Source organism: Trachemys scripta, chromosome 2, assembly GCF_013100865.1.
Source record: "Trachemys scripta elegans isolate TJP31775 chromosome 2, CAS_Tse_1.0, whole genome shotgun sequence".
Lineage (NCBI taxonomy): Eukaryota > Metazoa > Chordata > Testudines > Emydidae > Trachemys > Trachemys scripta.
This window is the reverse complement of record NC_048299.1, coordinates 25,401,050-25,419,221: the sequence shown is the minus strand read 5'-3', so window position 1 is coordinate 25,419,221 and position 18,172 is coordinate 25,401,050.

Here is an 18,172-nt window from a genome sequence, read left to right as displayed (position 1 = left end):
CCTCAAAAAGAAAGTCCATAGTGTTCATTTACGATTTAAAGAGTTACTCTTTGGTTATGCCAGTGTAAAATCAGGCCCAGAAGATACAGTTAGTTGGAATAATCATCAAAACCTTCTGAAATTCACTAATCAATATCTCTTCCTGGTATTTTAATGTGAAAGACTAATATGTAGGTGTTCAAATGGGTTAATTATTGTGCCAACTTTGACAGATAAAAAATTCTCCTGAAAATTCTGGGTAAAAACATAGAAAATCAAAGACTGCATTCAAAGAATATGTATGAAACAGGAAGCAAAACAGCAATTTTTGTCTGTCTTTTGAAATAAATGTCATACACTAAACAAATAGCTTATGAATAAACGTTGACCACTAGCATCTACAGAACCACATTAGTTTAACTACTACCCATCTGTGTAAGTCAGAATATCTATCTTCTGCCAGCAAAAGACTGCAGACTAAACCTCTGAGGGCCTTACGATTTCATAACTGTCTTGGCACAGGAACAGCTTTTGCAGAAGAAAGATTTGAGAACAGAGAAATGTCAGTTGTCCTGTGCATTTTTGACTGAAAGTCAATTGCAAATAAAACTACCACTACCAAAGGAGCTCATGTTGCTAGTGAGAAATCTGGTAATAAAAGAGTAAAAAATTGCATACTGACCTGGGCAAATAAACAAATAAAAATCTAATAATAATAATGACAACAGTAATAATTAATAAAATAGTATTTGTAATGTGATAGTATTTCCAGGGTTCCGTCAGGTTTCATGCCCCATTGTGCTGGGTGCTGTCCAAACACGAGGGAAGATGTCATAAACAGTTACAATTTCTAATTTGAAAACTTACAGAAATGAGTGTAATACAGAATAGGATGGAAGTAGGGGGGAAGGGCAAAGGTAATGACAATAAGACCATGAGGTTACATGGCTTAGGTATATGTCACAGTGTCACTGACACCTTTAAGGCGAGATGGGCCCAGCTCTAACTGTGACCTAGCCAACTTTATTCTCCAGGTAAGGAGAATGAAGGTCATGTGACCAGTAGGGTAAAGTGACCCAGTCAGGCCTTTGGTATATAAGGTAGAGACCTGGAGAGAGAAAGTGTAGAGGTGGATGTTGACAGATGCCTGCAAGACATTGCAGAAAGTAAGAAGACTCCTGCAGGGCCCTGAGTCTGCAGGGGGAAAGACACCAGTGGGAAAGGAGACCTGTGAAGAAAGAAAAGAAGGCCAAACTCCAAGCAAGAAGAGCACAGACTGTGCCATTTGGGACTAGCATAAAATAAAGGAACATTAAGGAGAGGATAGACCCTCAGGGAGGAGGAGCTAGGCAGAACTGAAACTGGGGTGAAGACTTTGTAGGTTTGAATTCAATTTTGAAAGACTTTGTGCAGCGTTAAATAAATTGGATCACAGAAGGGAAATGTTCTGAATATCTGAACTGACTGGACTTTTTAACGGGCCCTGAACAGAAGGGGAAACTGAAGCAGGGCACAACTGAGCCTAGGGTTGCCATCTTGCTGGTTGTTAAGCAGCCTGACTGTTTTTTCTACTGTCTTGCCTGTTTGATGGTGAAAAGATTTAATGTACCAGGTTTATTTTTCATGGGGGACTGATATTCCCTGTAAGCTGCATGTGTGCATGGCCATGCACCGATTGTGTAAATAGTGAACATCATATGGCTGGGGGCACAGTTGGCACCTGGGTCCTGTTCTGTGAGCCGAAAACTTCAACCTGCCCCATAACCTACTCTCTGAACCAGGGACTGGAAAGTGGAATGGAACCAAAGCTTGTCAGCAGGGTGGGGCAAGGAATGGTTGGATGAGATGGGGCTCCTGGGAGGCAATGGTAGGAAGGGTTCCCTTGAGGGCTTGGGTGTGGGAGGGGCTTGGTCAGTTTTTCTATGTCTCATAGATGGCAACCTAGGAGACCCACCCTTTGCCCTGAGGGGGAACTTGGAAGGTGGACGGACAGTATATAATCAACTTAATGGTTCCTTGTGTGTTCTAGAGCAGTGGTTCTCAGCCAGGGGTCCAGGGCCCACTGGGGGGCTGTGAGCACATTTCAGGGGGTCCACCAAGCAGGGCCAGCATTAGACCTGCTGGGTCCCAGGGCAGAAAGCTGAAGCCCCACCACCTGGGGCTGATGCCCCGGGTTCCAAATCCCACCACCTGAGGCTGAAGCCAAAGCCTCAGCAATTTAGCTTTGCAGGGCCCCCTCTGATGTGAGGAACCGGGCAATTGCCCTGCTTGCTACCCCCTAATGCTGTCCTGGGCAGAAAAGCAGTTGTTGTGGCACAGGTGGGCTGTGGAGTTTTTATAGCATGTTGGGAGAAGGGGGTTCCAGAAAGAAAAAGGTTGAGAACCCCTTTGAGGTTGAGAACCCCTTATTCTAGAGGAATAATCTGGTTCTCTTTTTAGTTTTATTGGCTCAGATCTGCAGGTGAAAGAAAGTCTTAGTGGAAGGGGCCTTCCGCAGCCACTGATTATTCCCACATATATCTTCTCTGCTATGAGCTCATCCCCCTATAAATCTGCCACTGATAGTATTATGCTCCATTTTGCAAGGGAGGGATTATTTCTCTAAAGCTTTAGCACTAGATTTAAGTCTAAAATTAGCTTTTAGGTTTGTTTTAATTAAGGATTTAGGGAAGGATTTTCAAAAGCATTCAGCACTGACCTAACTACAGTATTCCCTTTGAAGTCAATGAGAATTTTAACATTTACTTCAGTGGGAGCATAGTTAGGTCAAAGCTCAGTGCTTTTGAAAATCATACCCTTCCTGCTGAAGTTGTAGAGTCAGTTTTCAAGTTTTCACCACAATTGCCTGAAAGCCATAGAACAAATTAATTAATACATATACAACTAGCTTGGTTGGTTCCACAACAAAAAGAAGTCTACACTCCAATCCATTCATTGGATTTGGCTGTTCAGCACACATTTTTTGATCAGCATCAGGAAAGTTAATCATAGAATCATAGGACTGGAAAGGACCTTGAGAGGTCATCTAGTCCAGTCCCCTCATAGGTCATGTTTTCTAGACCTTTAATCATTTTTGTTGCTCTTCTCTGCTGGACTTTCTCCAGTTTGCCCACATCTTTCCTAAAATGTGGTGAACAGAAATGGACACAATATTCCAGTTGAGGCCTAATCAGCACGGAGTAGAGTGGAAGAATTACCTCTCATGTCTTGCTTACAACCAGGGCCGACGAGAGGGGTGGAAAGCCGATACAAATTACCGGGGCCCGGCGGTCCGGAAGAGGGCCCGGGACCCGGCTTCTGCCCCCTCTCGTCGGCCCCGTTTAGCCGGTCCGCCCTTGCTGGGAGGCCTGAAAAAAAATTTTTCACTGGGGCCTGAACCCATTCTCGGCGGCCCTGCTTACAACATTCCTGATAATATATCCCAGAATTATGTTTGCTTTTATTTATTTATTTTTACAACAGTGTTACACTGTTGACTCATATTTAGCTTGTGATCCACTGTGACCCCTAGATCCCTTTCTGCAGTATTCCTTAGGCAGTCATTTCCCATTTTGTATATGTGCAACTGATTGTTCCTTCCTAAGTGGAGTATTTTGCATTTGTCCTTATTGAATTTCATCCTATTTACTTCAGACCATTTCTCCAGTTTGTCCAGATCATTTTGAATTTTAATCCTATCCTCCAAAGCACTTGCAACCCCTCCCAGCTTGGTATGCTCCTCAAACTTTATAAGTGTACTCTCTATGCCATTATCTAAATAATTGATGATGATATTGAACAGAACTGGATCCAGAACTGATCCCTGCAGGACCCCACTTGATATGTCCTTCCAGCTTGTCTATGAACCACTGAAAACTACTCTCTGGGGATAGGTGTCCAACTAGTTATGCACTTACCTTATAGTAGCTCCATCTAGCCTGTATTTTCCTAGTTTGTTTATGAGAAGCTGTCATATACTGAAAAGTCACATGATGCTAAATCAGCAGTAGGCTGATAATATTGAAGAGAAGGACAAGCAAGGGAAAGGGATATGTTTTTCAAGAAGCCTTTTTTTAGAGATGCCACTGTATGTTTTGCAAAATCACTTAACTATAAAAGCATTTTGAAGATCAGTTCTTCCTCCCTCATAATTGCCAGCTGGCTCACAGCTGTGGAAATGCTTCTGTGTAAAAGGTTTTAAGTGACATTGTTTAAAAATGCATGTATTCCAACCTCCTTTTAAAAGCCTTTTTTTAAAGAACCGTCTTTCTGCTCTTCTCAACAGCAGTGTGCATTCTGTGCCACCCGTCTGAATGCTGACAAGTAGCTCATGATTGCCAGGCATCTGTCACTGGCATGAATGGACAGTGAAAATGTACTATCCAGCTTTGGGGTTTAAAAAGGCTGGCTCTGTATTTATGGAGAACCGCTCTACCTTGGTAAGAAATGTCTCTGAAGGATTTATGACCCCAAATCTCTCCATGTGGTGACAGACTCACTGCTTTTAAAAGGGAAATGTCTCAAAGAATGATATGAACATCACAGTGGCTGTAAAGGCTAAAAGGCAAGATTTATCTTTAAATAATTTGGGCCACAAATTGAGGCCAGGCTGACAGAACAGAAAATGTATGGTAGGAATAATTTTTTCCTCTGACAAGCCAGCCAGGAAGAAAGGCTGGAACTCGAATCACAGCTAGTGGAAAAGAAAGGCAGAACAGGTACGTACTCACCTAGACATATGAGGCCAGGATGTGCCACCCTTGCTCATAGTGACTAGTTTCACTACTTTCCCATTTATAAGAAAGGTACTAGTCAGTGGGAATATGGGTGGCAGAATCTGGAACTTAGTGCCTGATTTTCATGAGGATGAGATCTCAGCCTCCAAAGACACATGCACAACTTTACGTACGCACACAGCTGGCTGTGTGCCAAGTTGGGCCAAGTTGCATCCAACCGCAGAATGGCCATGTGATGGAAGGAAACAACACAAAGAGTCACACTCGCATTATTCTTCTCGCACGCACCACCACCAAGGGGCAGACAACCGAACTCCTTGCACTGAGGGACTGCAAGGGCTATACTAGCCTCTACAGCAATACAACTCTTCCTCTACCCAGGGCCGGTGCTACCATTAAAGTGAACTAGGTGGTTGCCTAGGGCACCAAGATTTGGGGGCGCCAAAAAGCAGTGCCCCCAATTTTTTTTACAGCGTTCCTCCCCTAACGCGCAGTCCCCGCTCCATTTCTCCCGCCTCCCAGGCTTGCAGCGCCAATCAGCTGTTTGGCGCTGCAAGTCTGGAAGGAGAATTAGAGCGGGGGCGGAGTGCTGGGGAGGAGGTGGAGCAGAGGTGAGCTGGGATGGGGAGCTGCTGCATGGCTCCCAGGGGGAAGCTGCCACGGGGGGGGGGGCGCCTCAGGGCAGAGGGGGGCGGGGAACTGCCACAGGGCTGTGGGGGGAGGCGCAAGGTGGAAGTTTCGCCTAGGGCACAAAACTTCCTTGCACCAGCCCTGCCCCTACCCCCAAATACACCAGGGTTCTGATCCAGCACCTATTGAAATGAATGGAAAGTCTCCCATTGGCTTGACTGGGTGTTGGATCAGGCTCTGTGTTAGCAAGCTGGCAGTTCTAGAGGGTAGTGCATGCTTTTGAAAGGTTGAAAGTACAGCTAGGCATTCCAGTGCCTTCTGCAGCTCTCTCTGGGGTGCAAGAGCTTCAGCCAGGATGGGCAGGGATGTTGTCCCTAGCCTCTGTTTGCCAGAAGCTGGGAATGGGCGACTGGGAATGGATCACTTGATGATTACCTGCTCTGTTCATTCCCTCTGGGGCACCAGGTATTGGCCACTGTTGGAAGACAGGATATTGGGCTAGATGGACCTTTGGTTTGACCCCGTATGGCCGTTTTTATGTTCTTATGTACTGTAGCTCTCTGCCACAATTTAGTCCACATTGTGTACATCATCTGATAGATTCCATTACTTGTGTGCACAGGTGTTAGAATTCACATATACAAAGTCTGGTCAATAGTTACTTATCCTACACATATGCTCTCAACTAAAGAGGTCATTGGTATTATATGTTTTAAATCTTTTAAGTCAAAATGCATGTTAATTTCTTGAGTCAGGAAAGATTTTTTTTTTCCAATTGATTTCTAAGTAAATTTGCAAGCAACTATTTTGGAAAATTGCTAGTGTGATTTCCATAGCATCTACAAGTCTTTAGTAAGTTCTGTAATTTCTCTTTTTACTAAAAGCAAAGGTAATTTTCTACTGATCATCACCATGGGATGTGGTGCTTTGCATAACCCCTGCCAGTGAAGCTGTAATATGCAGGCACTAGCAGTGCTGGCAGTTAGAGCTGGAGAGACTGGTAAAGGTCATGCAATGGGTACTACTAGCCTACCAGGAATTGTCAGGAAAATCAAGCCATACTAAAGAGGGAAGGACCGAGTGCCACTGATTTTGTTTCTAAATGTTTCATTGTTAGTGTTGATTTTTATTTATTTAAATGAGTCTGATCCCACAAAGGCAAGTGCTCTAGTGGCAACCCTGCTGGGAATTGGGTTGTTTCTGCTAAACCATGAAAAACAATTATTTACTCAAAAAAGTTAGCATAGAAACATCTTGTTAAAGACAGAGGGCTAGATCCTCAGCTGGTTTAAGCCAAAATAGCACTATTGGCTTCAATGGACCCTGCCAATTTGCACAAGTTGAGAATCTGGCCTGAATATCTACTTTTTTCCTCTCAAAGTGACAAATAGGCAATATCCAGCTTGATTTTATTTTGTAAGACTTAAGACACACCTTTGGTTTCCATATCTACTGCTGAAGCACAGCCAGCATTCTGGAATGGAAGAATTTGAGACCCCTGCTATAGGGTCTCATTTCATATATATAGCACTCATAATACCAGCCAAAAATCAGTCTCAAGAATGTGCATTGCAACAGTGGAATTAGTACAGTATTTCAAAAGTCCTGGCATGGAGTAGAATTATTGATCAAAACAAATTCTGAATGATAAAACATATGCTTACATTGTTAAACAAACAAAACTGATTGCTATGTAGCTTTCTAACACAAACAAATAAATAAATACAAATCAACACACTAGCAAGCCAAATGGGCTTACCAGAAGATGGCAGTGATGCCTTGTTATAGCTGTATTTACTGTACCATTTACAAGAATAACCTAATTGCTCTATAATTATATATAGTAAAAGGAGGACACAAATGTAGTCAAACGAATTACCATCTCTGCATCTTAAGTATCCTACCTAACCTGGTACAACTTTTCAGGAATCCTCAACTCAGCCATATTTATTGTACTCTTAGACTATTTGCCTGGAAACATGCCAGGCATATGAATAATATACGTGTTGTTACACTAACATATAGCTTGATTCACCTTAGATTTGAATAGTGCCAAATTAGAAAAAAATTCTTTGGGAACCATTTTTCTCTTGCACTCTGGGTCTGAATTCTAAGGCCTGGATCCACAAAGAGACTTAAGCATTGCAAGGCTGAGCATTGCAAAGTATATCTTTTAGATGCGTAGGAAGTCACCGGAACAACAATATAATCTACAAGGCTAATTAGGTGCCTAGGTTCCCAATACAGTGAATGGGGGGAGAGAGGCACCTAAGAATACAATACACTAAAGACAGCACTCAAGGCAGGCAGCAGCCTAAGCTAGCCCATGGGAGATGCTGATGACAGGGGTGTGTCCTAAGCCCCTCCCCTCACTTGGAGATAGGTGCCTAAGTATGGGCTGCAGGGAGGTGCCTATCTCTGTTAGTGATCCACAACCAGGAACCTCTCTCTGGGAGTCAGGTGGCTTACGCTCCAAAGTAATTTCTTATGAGAATGAGTTAGGTCCCTGCATCACACCACACAAAAATGGTTGAAGGAGGAGCTGCTCGCCTTATATATTTTAGCTCAGTGCTTAGAGCACTCACCTGGGATATGGGAGAAGCAGGTTCAATTTCTTCCTTTGCCTGAAGGGGAATGTGACGGGTTGGATCACAGAAAATCCCTTGGGAACTGCCTAGACGACCTATGAGCCTAGACGACCAATGTGCCTAGACGACCTATGAGCCTGTTTTCCCTGCCAGCTTGGGACTTCAGTTTGATCCAGACACGCTAGCCTGGTACAAACACAGATCCAGGTCTGAACTATGTCCCCCAAAAGCTTCAGGCTTAACTGAAAACAGCTTAAGAAGTGCTCCTGTCTCCAGCACTCACATACCCAACTCCCAATGGGGTCCAAACCTCAAATAAATCTATTTTATCCTGTATAAAGCTTATACAGGATAAACTCATAAATTGTTCGCCCTCTATAACACTGATAGAGAGATATGCACAACTGTTTGCCCTCCCCGCACCCTAGGTATTAATACATACTCTGTGTTAATTACTAAATAAAAAGTGATTTTATTCAATACAAAAAGTAGTATTTAAGTGGTTCCAAGTAAGAACAGACAAAACAAAGTGAATTACCAAGCAAAATAAAATAAAACACACATGTCTAAGCCTTAATATAGTAAAAAAAAACTAAATGCAGGTAAATCTCACCCTCAGAGATGTTCCAATAAGCCTCTTTTACAGACTAGCCTCCTAGTCTGGGCCCAATCCTTTCCCCAGTACAGTCCTTGTTCCAGCTCTGTTGGTAGCTAGGGGATTTCTCATGATTGCAGCCCGCTTTGTTCTGTTCCACTCCCTTATATATCTTTTGCTCAAGGCAGGAATCCTTTGTCCCTCTCTGGGTTCCTATCCCTCCTTCTAAATGGAAAAGCACCAGGTTAAAGATAGATTCTAGTTCAGGTGACATGATCACATGTCACTGTAAGGCTTTATTGCCCACTTGCCAGCACACGCGTATACAGGAAGACTTACAAATAAAACAGAGCCATTTACAACCAATTTTCCTGGTTAATGGGAGCCATCAAGATTCCAAGCCATCATTAATGGCCCACACATTGCATAATTACAATAAGACCTCAGAGTTATATTTTATATTTCTAGTTTCAGATACAAGAATGATATATTTATACAAATAGGATGAATACACTCAGTAGATTATAAGTGTTGTAATGATACCTTACAAGAGACCTTTTACATGAAGCATATTCCAGTTACATTATATTCACACTCATTAGCATATTTTCATAACATCATATGGAGTGCACCATCACAGGGAGAAAGGTTTTGAATGAGTATGTGGAGGCAGAGGTGTCCTCCCACTTCTCAGAAGAATGGTCTAATCACTGAGCTATAGGATATTCTAATGAGGGGTTCCCTGAGTTGGAGCTATTTCACTGTGGATAAATAATGAAAGAGTCATTAGAGCAGGAGGACTGGACCATTGGTCTCCCAACTCCTAGGTAGGTGCCCTAATGACTGGACAACAGAGTCATCCTGACTCTCACTCTCTTTATCGCCCAATCATTCTAAGTATGGAACAGCTTCAAAAGGAGAGATTGAAGGAGGCCCAGTGAAATTGTGAATCTCAGTGGAACCTAAAATTGGGACTTAGTCACCTAAGTACTTTTGTGAGTCTGAGCCTAACATCTTATATATATATAGAGAGAGGTAGGATTTCATACACTAGTCCACAAAGACGAAGGGAATTCCCAAACTTCAATATAACGATGATACACATCCCTCGTCCTGTGCCGCTTGGGCCCGGAACGGCGAACTGCGGCCAGTGGGAGGTGCGATCGGCCAAACCTGCGGACGCTGCAGGTAAACAAACCGTCTCAGCCCACCAGCGGATTTCCCTGATGGGCCGCATGCCAAAGATTGCCAATCCTTGATCCTCCAATAAGAGGCAAACAAATCATTTATTCAAAATATCATTTCATGATGCCATTTGCCATACACTCTGTCACCCTTAAATACTGTCTCATTAGGAGTGAGTGTGTATCCTGTTGCTAGTGCTGGCTTGAACAGGAAATCTTTTCGTTCAAAGGTGAGACTGTCATCAGCTGTGTAGTAATAATAATATAGTCTCCCTGGCTATTTTTTCTTAGAGATTTTAATCTGAACTATATAAATCGAATTGACTTTGACATTGATAATAATAATGATTTCAGCTCCTTTCTTTTCCAGTTGTAAATTCTATAAGCTTTCTATTGCTATGTAAATGTGAAAATCCGAAACCTTAATAATGGATTGCAAGCACTGATTCTCATAAAGTCCCTTGAGCAAGTAGAACACTGAGCAACCATGTCTAGCCTGTTAAGTCATTTGAAGGAATTTGGGAAGTCAGCACAATTGGGATAATTTCCTAGCAATTCATCCATAATATCTACTGCCTGGTCCAATTTCTGACACACAGATATATTATACCCAACTGAGGTCAGCATGTATAAACACTAAACTGTCCTAAAAATGCAGAATGTGGAGAAAAAGGCCTCATTAGTACTTTTAGAAAAGGAGATAAATCATACTGAACTTGAAAGAACAGATGATCAAGATATGGACAGCTGATTAGCTGTTCTTTCTTTCCCCACCCGCCATTTGTTTAAAAGAATTGACTGCAAAACATGTCAATGATGCACCAGTATTAATTCTTTACATTCTTTTACAGCGTTTGCCAGCTACCTAAATACCTCAAGCTATTCTACTGAGCATGATTAATTTTCATGGTTGTTTATCACACGCTTCTTCAATTTATTTACAGAAAATGACTTAAATTCTTTCCCGTGTAGGTTTGAATATGCTTGAATTTACCAGACTCCTGGGGCATATTTTAAGTCATGTAGGCTGGAAAGGAACATGGTGACCTGTTATTTAAAGGGGTAAAAAGGGTGTTTGAAAGATTTAAAAGGATCAAGGACAGTGTGAAATAATGCAAATATGTAGGTTAGTTAAAATACACAGTTCATGGAGCACTTTGAATATCTTTGAATACACCACAACTGAAAATCTATGTGTGAAGAAAGACTCAAGTTCCCTGCCTTTTGAAAACACCTCTTCCTTATGAACTGATTGTTCTGAACTCAGCACCAAATCTTTTCCACTTTCTAAGCATCTGAAGATGCAAGCTCTGTTAGGCTGCCTGTCAACAGAACTTCATAAATGACACATGACTGAGGACTTGATATAATGATATTGCATACTTCACCCACTAAATTCTATAATTAAAAAAAATCACATTTCATAGCCTCTTTCCCCATCAATTTTTTTTTAAAAGGAATGTTGCTGTTTAAGAAGACTGGAGACGTCATTCCTTATTCTTATTCACAAATCAGACATAATGTACCAGCATTTCCCACTTCAAAAACACTTGAAACCATGCCATCATAATAATCCTTCTTCTTAACTACTGTATCCTACTCTCTCAACTTCTTAATTCTTTTCTCTTGCACTCCAGGCTCAGAAACTGTGATGATCATACTCTATGGTGATGGAGGCCATATAAGTATCTGGATAGACACACAGTCTGGCTTAAGTACTCCTGGTAAAGTCACCTTCCTTTCATGTTGCTTCATCCACCTCTTTAAAGCCCTCCATTAGCTTTCTGACTTTTACCACACTGAGTTCTAGTTCCTTGTTCTCAGCTTTAAGGCACTACATAATCTCACCCCCAACACTTCCTCTCTATTTTCAGTTTTTCCTACTCCAATTGCTGCTTTTAGAGCTGGGAGAAAAATCCAATATTATTTTGTGGAAAATTTCAAATTTAATTCTGTTTTTCAGGGAGAATTATGATTTTTTGGCAGAACGTTTTGAAACAAAGCAAAATAAACACTTTTTATTTAGCTTCCTAATGAATTTTTCATTACATTTTGATTTTCAAAATAATTTAAAAAAAAAATTTGGATTTGCTTCCCCCCCCCCCTTTTTTTTTTCAAGTGGAGAAGAGAGAAAAAATCAGAAAGGAGAAGAAAAGTGAGGAAAAACAGTTTATTTTACCCGTTCTTCTTTCTTTCTTTTTTCTTCTTCAAAATTTCAAATTCTTTCCATTTTGCAGGGTTCAAAACTGACACACATTTTAGTTTTTTCCTATTTTGGTGTAAACATTTTTATCAAACTATTTACAAATTATGTTATTGAAACCAATCATGAAAGTTTATCAAAATGTTTTGTTCATCAAAACCACATTTCAGATAAACATTTTTACAATGTGTTCAATAAAACAGTACAGTGAAAAAGTCAGAAAAATGAAAAAAAAAAATCAACAATTTTTGTGACTTTTTCATTTTTGAAAGAAGGCCATTTTTCAACAAATACATTAAAAAAAAATTCCAACTGCATCTATTTCCATGCACTGGTACTGCCATTTTGAAGGAAAAGGGCTTAAAAGAAGCATTTTGGTGGCTTTTCAAACAATATAAGAGCAGAAAAACTTATGGTATTTTCACCTCCTTGACTTTCTCCAATAAAACAATCAAATGCAAAGTTCGGTCTCTGATGACTGAGAAATTGGATTGTGCAGAAAAAAAATTGGCAGAGCAAGACATCTCAGCTGTAGGCTGCAAAGGAAAAAGGGACATAGAAAAGGTCTCTGTTAAAAAGAAAAACAGTTACTGGAGAATCATTTCTCCATTCTGTAGAACTCCTTTGAAAAAGGATGACCCTGGTAACTAGGCAGACAAAGAACACACTATTAGTGAGCATTAACTGCAGGACTGCAGCCAAGGGACAGATATTAGAAAATGAATGCGGACTAAAATCTCTCTCTCTCTCTCTCTCTCTCTCTAAAGATCTTGGAACACAGTGGCAAAGCCATTAAGAGTAACCATACAACCATGTGTTGCAATCCTGTCAATTCACAAGCTAACCAAGGTTATTCCAGGTCAGCAGTGGGATATAATCTCTCTAAACAGCATCTATATCAGCGGTTTCCAAACTTTTCAGCCAGAGGGCCAAATACATTAATTCAAAAATGTCAAGGGGAAACAATATTTTGAGGCAGATTCTCTGCCCTGTTCTTTTCCTTTACTCGGCTCAAGCAAAGAAAAGGGAGCAAAAGCTGTATGTATAGTCCCCTGTTGGGGATTCCTGTGGTGTAAGGGAAAACAATTTCTTATCATAGTAAAAGGGGTTCTAAACTAAGAATAATGGAATAAAAGGATGAAATTGGCTGAATAGCAGGAAACATTTCCTGACAATGACAGCGGCTGGATAATAGAACACTCTCTCAAGGGAATGGATAGGATCCCTCAATTTAAACTCAAACTGTGCAAATCACTATTAGAAACTAGAAAATGTACAAAACGTACAGAAAGGAAGGATGGTCCAGTGGACTGGGTACTAGATTGAATTGTTGGAGGTTCAGATGCATTTGCCACAGACTTCTCGTGTAACACTAGGTAAGTCTTTCTGGGCCTCAGTTCTCCATCTGTAAAATGGGGATACTATGGTGATTCTATGGTGTTGGGGGCCATATACGTTCCGTAGAGAAAACAATCCTGAACATGCAGGGAGATGTAAAAGGGGCCTGATCCAAACCTCATTGGGATCAATAGGAATCTATCCATTGACTTCAGTAGAGTTTGGATCAATTCCCAGATAACTTAATAGATCTCTTCAACTCTAGATTCTATTATATGTGCCAAGGGCCAACCCAGGAGGCCAGGAGAACATGTACATGAGGTTGCTATTTCAAGCATGGCTCTGCTATGTGGTATGTGTGCCTTTCTATGGCAGCCTCAGCGGAACTCATGTGACATGAAAAACACTGACCAGTGATGTAAACAGTAAAGAAGATGGATTCTAAAAACAGTTGGATTTAACTGAATTCACAGTTGGATTTAACAGAGGGAATGCTGGCATTGTCTGAATTGTAGCAAATGAAAATGTTAGAAAAAATGAGGACTCATTCACTTGGTGTCGCTTCACTTTAGACTCTGATGTTTTCTGGCATAGTGATAACAGTATGCAGTTTCGCTGACCTGTATAAGGAATGTAGGCTCCACATTACTTTTTGGTTTGAAAAAGTCAGGGATTCCAGCTGCTAACAGCAGCTTTTCTTCCCTTTGAAGCAGGGATAACGGATAATACTGGATTCACAAAAGCCCAGCGACATTTATTAAATTTTAGAAGCCTTCCTTCTAAATACACAATATCCTTTAAAAACTTGATCTAAGGGGGATTATGAAAGATAGGGCACAGAAAGAGAAGAGATGCTGCTGCTTGGTGGAGTTCAGAAGCAGTAGAAAATACTATAAGAGCACAGCTATTTTTTTTTCTTCAACAGATGATTCATTTGCTGCTTTGTGTCATTATTCATTTTTAGATATAAAGTTGGAGAGTGAGCAAGCTGCTAATCTGACAAGATTTAAGCATAGTATAGAATTGTTCTGTCATCTTGTGGTATTTGCCAAACTAACCCACCACCCTCCATCCTATACAATGAGCTGTTTCTTTAATATATGAGATGATAAAGAATATTCAAAGAGTGATATGGAGGGAAAAAGAGAACCATCTGTTCAGAACAGACAAACGCTGATCCTAGAAGGGGAAATGCAGAGGGGACTATTGTGTTCTCATTTATCCTGATGTAACTGAGAATGAAATTGGACTCACACATTTTGGATGTATGTGTGGAAATTATCCCCTGTTATAATTTTCATGACAGTCACTTACATGGGTAATGTGCTTCCAACGAGATGATTGACTGACAATACATATTAACACCACCCGCTGTTATTATTTCTATCATAACAGTTATATAGCCAGAGCTAGATTGTGCCTTTCCATGTAACCCTGAATATTGGGCACACACAGCAATGCTACCTCAAAAGGAGCACATGGAAACAACTTTGCCTCAGAGAGCCATAATTCCTTTCCTGTTCTCTTACTCCTGAAAACAAGTAGCCAGTTACCATCCCTGACTAGGTCCTGCTGTTCTGGTTGCTACATTGAGGGGCTGGACCCAAAGCTCTGCCCACTTCCTGTCTCCCTGTGGAGGGGAAATGTCCTGGGCATATGGACCCTGCTCTCTCCACAACAACTGCACTGGAGATGTGGGAAGGCCACACAGAGGAATGTCTGTGTGGGGAGGCTTTTACTCCTTTTAAGATACTATGCTGCTGGGTCCTGCCATGATCTATCCTTAAGAGACAACAGTGTTCTTGATGCTGATATGAGTCCAGAACTTGCACTACTCATGGCTCCTTTGCAAAGTAGCCTTAGAGCCAGAGTATTCCTCCTGCCTAATAGTGGTTCCTTCACCCTGTTCATCCCAGCAATCCCTGGCTGCGAGAAGGCTGCTCCAGTTTACATTCAGAATTGGTCTGGTCTCTCACTCCCCCCGGAATCAGGAGAGTTATCTCTGTCCTTCCCCAGCTCAGGCCTTGGACTGAAGGTCTGAGCCATATTCTCAGCCTTACAGATTGTTATTGTTTGAATGGAACAGAGAGCTGAGTGAACCGACATTCAGGATCTTTGTAATCCCAAATGTTCAAATTCAGGAGAACACAGAAGTGAGTAATTCAAGTCTAGTCACAGTATGTTAAGGTTTGATGTAAGAGAGGGCAATTACTTCACTCCTAATTCAAACAACATTCTTTTGTTTTGCTCTATCATTATAGACACAAGCACCTACATGAACATTCATATATTTCTTGCAGTTATATTAGTCCTTATCCTCCGTATAAGAATCATATCATATTCACAGGAAGTTACCTGGACATAAGACTGAAAACTTACCCGATCCTAATGAATAAGCACTGTTCACAAAGCCTTTTTTTTTATTGCTCTGTTTATATCAGCTATGCCTCGCCTACTGATCGCAAATCAACATGGGCAATTGTGCATGAAACTATGTGACCTCTTGATTTATTATCCTACATCTGCCAATTATACTCTACAGACCTTGACCCTGGCTTGAAATTAAATATCTTTAATCTAGTTTACAAGCGTCTTGACATCATTGCCATGCATTCCTCAACTTTCTGTTACATGCAAAGGACTCTATCATTACTGAATGTTTACAGCAGCTAGTATAACAGCACTAAATGGCAGCTTTAATTAGAACTAAAGTTATGTGGTCTTTAAAATACCTGCACTTGAATTTCAGAAAATGAATCAAGTGTGAAGTAGGGAGTTATGTGCAATTTTCTTGCATGTCCTACTTTTTTTCAACACAGTCAACACAGCTGTTCCATTCCTCCTCTCTAGAATTACACAAGGCCTTTTCCTAAACAGGTGTCCACTTTGCTTTCAAACTAAACTAGATCTAAAAATAAAATACAAAGCAGAAAACATAGTTTAGCATTTTTTTCTTTAAATCTTGGTTTCTGTAGAAGGCTCTGCTTCAGATTTAACAGTCATGCTGCACAGCACACGTGGTTGTAACAGTCACGTCATATTGAACTGAAGTAATGGTATGCAGTATGAAAGCTAATCTACATGGGAGATATTATATGAATGTGAATTCCATTATATATTATATTCCTGAGATTTGTCCATTTACCACTGATCATGTGTCACTTTGGAAATGTACGCTAATATAACTAGGAGCAGAGCTGGGCAAATTATTCATGGGAAACAATGTATTCAATGAATGTCACCCCTTTGTCCATTCATGAACTATCTAGTAATTTTCATGGTTTTCCTGAATTCATTAGTATTTGTTCGTAAGCTCATTTGTGCAATCAAATTGCACCCATGGATCACCTATGACAAAGTGTTATGATTACGCTTTGTGTTTGACTGGTCATCTAAGTCACATGATATTTTACCCCCTGAACTCTGATAAAATCATATAAACTTTGTAAACAAGGGGCAGGCCATTGTGACTTTCACTCAGGAACTTGGAGGGCAGGGAGCCAGAGATATAGAAAACTTAAAACCTTTTTAATTTTGAAGTTTTCAAACCAGAAAAGAGAACATTTTTACTTTCCATGGGAAATTTTCCCATTTTTTGACCAGCTCTAATTTATTTAATTTCTTTTTCCTGTGCAGAAGAAAGAGAATTATATTTGGCTACACACATGGATCTTCTTCCCACTAGCTCACCCTCCTCTCCTATTTCCCTATCCTTTCCCCCATGCCACTATCTAAACAGTGACTGACAATCATTTTTGCTAGGGTTTAGATCACTATTTTTCAAGCTCTTTTAGTTGCTTCCTGCGTTCTATCTGCTTACAATTTCGTTTCCAAGCACACAACATCATCCAAATGTTAATGGAAACCCAAACACAAAGGAATACAGATATGGTCAAACCTAGCCACAAATCAGAGTTTGCAAACATGCTCATGAAGACATGTTTCCATAATTCAACTAATTTTATCCAGAAGTAATTGGAAAAAATTAAGAAAGGAACATGTGGAACTTGCTTACCAAATGTACCTCCTATGTGTCATTGTGCTTAAATAAATATAGGCTGAACATCAGGGAAATTTCCTAAGGAGTTTGACAGTGAAATAGTTTCCCACGGAAAATTGAGGAGGAAGTTTTAAGAGATTTAAAGTTAGACTGGATAGAATAGAAGAAAATATACTACAGAAAATAATCTTGCACTGACAGAAAGAAGGACTATGTTTTAATAGGACTTTCTAATTCTCACCTCTGTGTTTTTATAATTAATTTTTCTGCCTCAGAAAATTTAAACAGAATAGATATATATAATGTAGTTATATAAGCTTGAATCATTCTGTTTTCCTACACTATATGATTTTAAACTACATGTAACCCAAGAACACTCAATTAGTGCTTGGGTTTTCATTAACTATAGGTACCACTTGAATGATGAACACAATGGAACAGCAATTACAGAAATTTTAAAGATAGTAATTAAAATAAAAAACAAGAGCAGTGATTTTAATTTGAAACACATTAATACCACTCTACTAAAGGCATATTAATTTTGAAGAACATTATAAGTGTCCCGCCAAACCCATCTTTAGAAACAACACGAGAACAGGCAAAAGACATTCAGTACCGTCCAGTGACCAAGAACCATGCATGGGAGTGACGAGAAATAAAGAAGGGGCAAGAGATCCAGATTGCTGATGGCATAGTGAGAGATATGGCTCAAAAGATGTGGGTCCCAGAAAAAGAAAAAAGATGAGGTTTTCTTCCAGGTACAGGGAGAACATATGTGACAATAAATGTGACAGGCTATACTTAAGAATGAGGCAGATTTTCCACTAATTGTGGAAATTCCATGTGTGAATGATAATTTGATAAAATAATGAATAACTTCAGAGAACCTGGAAGTTCTTGGAGATTCTTCCGGTATCAAGTAAAAGCAAAGGGAGAAAAT